Source organism: Ambystoma mexicanum, chromosome 4p (assembly GCF_040938575.1).
Source record: "Ambystoma mexicanum isolate Mex_15411 chromosome 4p, UKY_AmexF1_1, whole genome shotgun sequence".
Classification (NCBI taxonomy): Eukaryota; Metazoa; Chordata; class Amphibia; order Caudata; family Ambystomatidae; genus Ambystoma; species Ambystoma mexicanum.
The window spans coordinates 474,536,730-474,545,046 of record NC_090927.1 but is presented as its reverse complement, the minus strand read 5'-3'; positions in this window follow the sequence as shown (position 1 = coordinate 474,545,046).

Here is an 8,317-nt window from a genome sequence, read left to right as displayed (position 1 = left end):
TGGATATGGAAGTTTTTCTTGTTAGACCCATTATATCTCCAGTATGTTCATGTCACTTTTTGCTTATATACCGCCCTTATATACGGCCCCCCCAGGGAATTTTGGGGAACTCCTGACTGATCTATTGGCTGATTTACAAATGAGATATATCCACCTGGTAGTATTGGGGGACCTCAATTTAAAATTCAATCTGCTTAGGCCCCCTGCCCTTAATCTCTTTTTCGATAGTCTGCTTGATCTTGACCTACATCAAATTGTATCGACTCCAACGCATAAATTAAGTAATATATTGGATCTGATTTTCACAAAAAATACCTTCCTGACTCTGCAGTCAGTTGAACCTGTAGTATGGTCAGATCACTTTTTGATAACATGCAAGCTCAACGTAGCGGCCCCATGCGCCAAGATCCCGGTACCCAAAATTTGGCTATGCTCATGGCGCTTGGCTAATACTCAAGGACTGGCTTCTCTAGTTACAACCAAATGTAACATGTCGCCTGTCTCTCTTTCCCTGCTGTCTCAATCTATTCAGGAGGGGGGAGAATAAGATAGCCCCTCTTAGACTTGTACAGCCACGCAGACTGCCATCCGAGCCCTGGTATTCTGACCTTCTCAAAGCAGAGAGGCTTAAACTCAGACAGGCTGAGCGCATTTGGCACAAAACCTATGATTCCTACTTCAAAACATTATTTAGGCTGAATTTAGCAGCTGATTCTGCAGCTGTGAAGGTAGCTAAAATGCAATATATTTCAGAGAAAACTGAATCAGTCCTATGCCAACCCAAAGTTCTGTTCACTGCCGTCAAGTCTCTTACGTCTTCTGATAAACTGACCTCTAGTGTTAGACCTACACAAAAACTGTGTGATAATTTATCAAAAATTTTTATCAACAAAATCAGTGACATTCTACAAAACATTCTGAAGGCTGTTCCCATCTCTGCTGGTAATGATGACTGTTCTAACCAGATGGTAGATTCCACGGATTCTTTTAAGTGATCAGTCTTCCCAAGGTTTTCGGAGGAAACAGTCTTGGTGGCTATTCATAAGATTAAATCATGTTCTCCGTCTGACGCCATTCCTATAACCATTATGAAAAAGATCTCCCCTGATCTTTTAGGGGAAATTACTGCTGCTATTAACAACTCAAGTCAGTCCACGGCGATCCCACCCGAGTTGAAAGCTGCGAGAGTGATTCCTCTCTCGAAGAAGCCATTACTTGACCCGACTGTTCTTGCTAACTTTTGTCCATTTCTCATCTTCCCTTTCTTGCTAAACTGTTGGAGTCCTTGGTGTCCTCTTTACTCTCTTCATTCTTGGAATCTTCCTCTCTTCTTGACCCTGCACAGTCCAGCTTTAGATCTGGCAGAGGCACAGAGTGTTCTAGTCTCCGTCCAGGACGATATTGCCACTCTGGGGGACTCTGTGGGCAAGAGAGGGGCCTGGTGCCCTGATTCTACTAGATCTATCAGCGGCTTTCAACACTGTCGACCACCCCATCCTGTTGTCCAGTCTTGCCCAGATGGGTATATCTGGTCAAGTACTAGCCTGGTTCCCCTCGTTCCTGGCGGATCATACTCAGACTCTCTCTATGCCACCTTTTCTATCTACCCTCTGCCATTTTCGCTCTGGAGATATGCAGGGTTCTTCCCTGTCTCAGATTCTTTTTAACATCTATATCTGGGTACTTCTTTGACACATCCACTCCTTTGGCGTCAGGTGTTATTCCTACGCCGATGACACTCAGATTCTTATACGTTTAGATTTAGATCAGGCTGAGATGGCATTGTGCTTGCGAAGATGCCTGACTGCTGTTGGTAAGTGGATGAACCACAACTGGCTGAAACTGAACATAGAAAAGACTGAGGTCTTGGTGGTGGGGTGTCCCCCTGATCCTTCACTCTGGATGTCTTCTTTCTGTCCTGTTTCTCTTGGCGCCCTCACCATTCCTACGGGGAAGGTGAAAAATCTGGGTGTAACAGTATCAGCTTCTCTCTCTATGGATAGCCAGGTTGCAGCCGTTTGTCAAGCAGGATATTTCCAGTTGAAAGTTCTGAAAAAAGTGCTCCTTCTGATTTATGAGCCTCTGCGTCCGCTGGTGGTAGCAGCTCTTATTTGAAGGACTGTCTGGCAGAGGGTCTCCCAGGACCCCCTTGTTAATTTGCATAATTTAAGTAACTTTGGGTCTCACCCTAAGTTACTAGGAGAATCCAGACGTGGACACCTTGCTCACTATTCTTAGAGAGGAACAGCTCCACTCTACTGATGAGGTCCAACCAGACTGAAACACGTGTCTGGCGTTGCTGTTGGTACTCTTGTTCAGAGGAGGAGGAGAATTGGCTAGTATTTCGGTGCTTGACTGCCCCAGGGCAGGACAAAGACTGATATGTTTTGGATATTTCTCCTCTGTGAAAGATAGTGAGCTAAAGAATCTGGGTAAGGCTCTCGTAACCAGGACTCATGTCTGGTAGAGAGTCTCTCAGGACCCCCCTTGTTAATTTGCATTTTTTTTATTGAGACACAGGCCTTGTGATTTTGGGCACAACCAGCCTGAGGGCGTGTTTTTCAGGACAAAGCTGGCCCGCCTTGTTTTTCTTTGGGGACAGCCAGCTTTAAAGTGTGTTGCAGGACTTTCCACTGTACCTTTGTACTTGGCTACCTGGCATCCCTTGTAGCCTGTGTGGCTTCTTATACAATGTTTCTATGGTTTCTACTGTGGAATCCATCATTGCACCTCACTGCCCTTGTTCAATTGGGCTTTTTCGAGGAAGGCATTTCTGTCCCTCCCCTTTGATTCTCCAGCCCACATTGGAATCATTTGTTTGTGGGCTTGGGCACATGTCTGTGTGGGGTGCATGGGGGCAGACTACCAGGCATGGGACTGGCTCTTGAGGGTAGCAAGTGTAGGGGTGAATTTTGGCCTCTGCTTTTTCAAGTGTGCAGAGCAGCCTCCCAACCATTTTATGTGTTCTGTTGCCAGCAGTCATGAATCTCGAATGTGGCCCACTTGTTTGTCGGCCACTTTTGCTTTGATGCCCGGTCTTGTTTGATGTCCCAGTCCGACCATGCCCATGTTATGTGAGTTACTAATGTATCACATCACTGCAAGCGTTATACATTTCATGATTCGTTTTTATAGATATGTGCGTAAGCAGCTAGTAGCAAAACATGGAAAGGTAAATGTGAGTGGCGACTGGCATTGAATCAAAGGGCCTGCCTGCCACGAGAGGTATTCCCCGGATACTGTGCTTTGGCCCCTAAAGACAAAGGCCACACCAGACTTTGTAAATCAAAGTGACATATTAGGAAGGGCATATGTGCTTGCAGCACATGCTTATTTTATTTTGTATTTATCGCAGCGCACAAAACCCTGAGCCAGCTAGGCACTAGTAATAATGGGTATGGTGTTACAAGATGTTATCAGGTGAAATAGGCCCTTAGATCTGCAGCACAAGGCTGAAAAGTCAGTTGGGTAGGTTACAAGCAGATTATAGTTGCATCACTAGGCTGAAAGGTCCTGAGCAGGTGAGTTACAGGCAAGTTGCGTGTGCAGCACGAGGCTGAGGTGGACAAAGACAGGTAAGTTACAGGCAAGTTGTGGGAAACTATTGTGTAGGAGCAGTCTGGTAAAGCCTCACCTCTTGGTAAGAGGGACTACACCAGGCGTGCATGAAGCATGACGCATATTAACAAACATTTGAGTAACAGTACAGTCTGGTAAGGCCTCACCACATGCAGCTGGGGGCTACATCCGGTGTGCAAGGGGCATAGTGAGAAACCTTAGTATAAATGCATAGGTGGGGAGGGGTAGGACTGAGGCTTTGCAACAGTGTTGGTGTAAAAAATTTCAAGAACGTATTTGAAAAGTTAATAATGGTGGTGGTTCCAATGCCGGTCATGTTGCAATGAGGACACAGCGAGTCATTCAGGTGCTGCATATTCGATGCTCCTAGTGTTTAGGAGCATCTGTTGATAAAACATTTTAAACTATGTACAGTATACTAAGGAAACATCAGGACGAGGTCAAAATGAGGAAATCAAGGAAATTTTCCAAAGATGATAGAGACTATAGAGACAATCGTGTATATACTTACCAACCCAAGTTTGATGACGTCTCTAGATCCCGGAGCAGCAGTGCAGCTTCATCACCTGCAAGTTCTTACATTGAGAGTGACCCTGATAGACCAAATATTAATATACCTGATGAAGCAGCAGTGGCTAATGCTGAATCAACCAATGAGGGCGAGGACGAGGAGGGGCCTGAAGATTCTCATGAACCCCCTGCCTCAGCGCATTTTTTAGAGCAATTCAGACGCTTCAATAAGGGCAATAAGGCCAATCGTCAAGAAGCAATCAGAAAACAGGTCAGGTTTCATCCGCTCAGGCTCAAATATATCAACACCAGGCACAAACCAAGGGGCACAAGGGGTGGCCAACACAGTCATCGGCAACACCGCTCTGCCAGGCCATCGGCTGACAAGAGCCTCCTATCAGAAATTGTTACAGAATCAGAACAGATAGATCTAGTATATAACCTCAGTAAATACCAGCTCTCACCAGAAGAACACTCAGTTCTTAATAAGGGACTATCGTTTGCACCATCTGGTATTAATGACTTAGTACAAATTCAGATTGACCTATTTAAATTTATCAGAAAACTAAAATTGAAAAAATATTTCACTACCCAAGTTAAAAAGTACTCATCTATAACTCTGATATCAGAACCATCGGAATTATCACTACAAATAATGATGAACACACATGTACTGATGTCTTTAGATGATGCTGTGTTAGATAGGGAATACAGCATAATGGGTACATTGAAGGAATTGGATATTCAGCAACAAAATCTGAAAATAAAAGAATTTACCAAGAAATCAAAGTTTATGCCTATTTTTCCAGAAGACAATATTATTGACACCTTCCACCGAGCTGTGACCAATGATATTCACCTATTGGGTGATAGAACTAAAGATCAGAAATATCGCAAAACATTCAACCTTACAAAATCATAAGCATCAGCTTTGCAAAAATGGTATGATTCCCTCATCATTAATGAAGCTAGTAAGGGTGGGAATGTTGTAATTATGGACAATGACGACTATATCAGCATGGGGCTCTCACCTCAATTCGCCCGGTTGCTTCGAAACTTTGAAATGCAATCCACTTCAGAATGTGAGAAAACAAGTGAATATACTTATTGATAAATGGTACACTAAAGGTATCATTACTGATGTTGAGAAACTATATCCGACTGTGGACCAACCTACTATGCCAACTGCTTACTTTCTCCCAAAGAACCATAAGGCATATGACAATATTCCTGAAGGGAGACCGAACATTAGTGGACAGGAAGGTATTATGGAACCGATTTCTATTTTTGTGAATGAATGCCTCGCTCCATTAGTATAATCTGCCATATCGTTGCAATCTGCTATTGGTTACGCTCAATGTTAAGGCATTATACACATCTATTGACCACAAGAAAGCTATTGAGTATCAACTACATTTTCCATCAGCAATCAGCATCTTACCACCTACATATAGAAATAATCGAGGAACTACTGTTATGCACATTACTAAACAATGTTTTACTGTTTAACAATACTTATTACAAACAATTGATTGGCATCACCATGGGAGCCAGTTTTGCACCCTCTGTGGCCAATATATTCATGCACCAGTTTGAGCAGCAGTATGTCTTTAATAATACTCAATTCCTTCCATCGATATTTGCCTGGAGGCGTTTTATTGATGATGTGATTATTTTGGAACGGTACTGTGTAATGTCTATTACGATTTGTGAAATTCCTTAATGATGATGACTGGGTTCTTCAATTCACCCATCAGTACAGTGTTTCTACAATCAATATTCTTGACCTGAATATATCATTGACAGAGGGGGGTTTTAAGACTAAAATGTTTCGTAAACCAACATCGGTCAATGCTGTATTACAAGCATCAAGCTGCCATAAAAACTCTGTAATAAATAATATTCCCAAAGGCGAGTATATTAGAGCTAAAAGAAACTGCTCTGATAATGCTGATTTTGAGATGGAAAAAGTGTTGATTCACAGACAATTTAGAGCAAGGGGCTATAAGAGTCCATCACTGAAAAAAGCTGAACAAGAAGTGTCAAGTATGAGAGCAGATTTACTGATTCCAAAAAAGAAAAAAAAAGATGTCTGAACACGCAAATGAACAAACTCAGATTGATTACCCGCTATAATGCTGACAGCAATAATATTTACACAATTCTGAAATGCCACTGGCATTTACTTCATTTGGATCAAGGCTTAGCGAAATGGTTAGAACCTAATCCTGGAATTATCTTTAGCCAAGCTACAACACTCCAAAATAGCTTGTGTCCATCATTTATGTCAAATCTAATAGGTGGAGATACATGGTTAACACATGGCCGACAGAACGGTTTTCACAAATGTGGTGGGTGCAATATGTGTACACATGCACTGGAAACAGCTGCATTAGATTTTGTAACATTGGGCAAACATGTCATTAACTCTTTTATAAACTGCAACACCAAATTTGCGGTCTATTGGATAATCTGCATATGTGGCCTGTGCTATATTGGTAGCACAATTAGGCCTCTGAAAATTCGGATTCGAGAACATTTATCATCTTTCTCTAATCAAGAGTCAAAATATCCTCTTGCTACGCACTGGCAAACAATTCACCAATTGGATGACAAAAAGGCATCCGATTTAATGGATTAGCCCAGGTAAGCCTTCCCAAAAGGGGGGGACAACCTTGAACTTAAATTAAGACAATTGGAAGCTAGATTAATTTGTAAATATAGATCAGTGACCAGGGGCTTAAATTCGGACCATGAATTCCATGTATTCCTCTAGGCCAGTGGGGCGATATTGAATATCATCATGGTTGGAATGTTATAACAAATTATATTGTAATTGCAGTGGCAGTTGGTCAATATCAGTTACAATATATCTCCTTCCATGAAAATGAATGGTGATTCAGATGTATTGCGTCGATTTATACAAGTGTGACTAAGCAGTCCATATCATGTTCAATCTATAAGTGGAGCCTGGTATGTACCCATATATAGCTTCCTGGGTGGTTAAATCTATGGAAACAATGAGAAGATTGACTAATGTGTGGTCATCACTGTCATGTAATTACCAATGACGTTTCAAGACTCTGTTCCGTTTTGAAAAAATGTCACCAAAATCATTGATTTATTACGTCATAGAATTGTAGGTCTCTGTGGTTAAATATGTGGTAGAACATGTGCTGTGGTTCTTGCGCTGCATGCATCACTTCATTTCCATTAGTGTATACCGTGTATAACAATGTTTGCAGCGTAATAATGATGTATGCCATCCGTAAGATTAGATTGTGTCTATTATCAGTTTCAGTTTCTTGAAAATTACAGTGTACTATTTAAACTAATGAATCTTTATCAGTTAATATGGACTCATAAGGTTGCGACTTATGAATGTGCAGCAAATCAGTTACTATTGGGAAGCTGGCTCCCGGACACGGGATAATCAACCAAGATGGCGACCAAATGGTAGCGTAGGAACTATGTGGACGCTATCAGTGTAGTGTTATCATATAGAGGGACCATACACGGCAGCCCGCTCTCCCGATAATCATTCTCATGCCGAGAGGCGGGTAAGTAAGCATCGCTGTTACTTTTGCTATGGTCCCTTGAAGTAGTTAGTGGGTAATAATGGATAATTAAAGGAATTATGAACTAATTGGCTGTCATTACGGCATTTCTTTCCCTTGTATTTCGTGACGAATGGGCAATCTACTTACTGCGGATGACAATATTGGTGCGTGGACTATGATCGTAATTGCATGAATAATGTCGGGATCACACGCATTGCAGACAGTGAATACTAAGACTCATTGCAACAGCAAGAATTGAAGGTAATTCACATAATGGAGCGTACGCAATGCATAACAGTATATGATGTATGCATTGGTTATATGTAATACCATGTATTGCATTCTCTCTTCCATTTCAATAGATTAAAGGTTGAATATATTTTTTTGTGAGATCAACTAAATTGGTAAGTTTGTGGCGAACAGCTTATGTACTCATTTGAATTGCTAATATGATGGACTGGATGCAATTCAGATGAGACTAGATAGGTTTTAATGGTATTTGCATTTGCTTTGTAATGACTCGAACATTGTAGACCAGTGGAATTGGTAAATATACAAACAGCTATTCTGTCTAACTTATAGTGGCAGTGTGCCACGCTGCAATATTGACCACAGACATATGTATACTTTCTGGTGTAACTAATAGGTTTCTCTTTTATTTTGGTCTC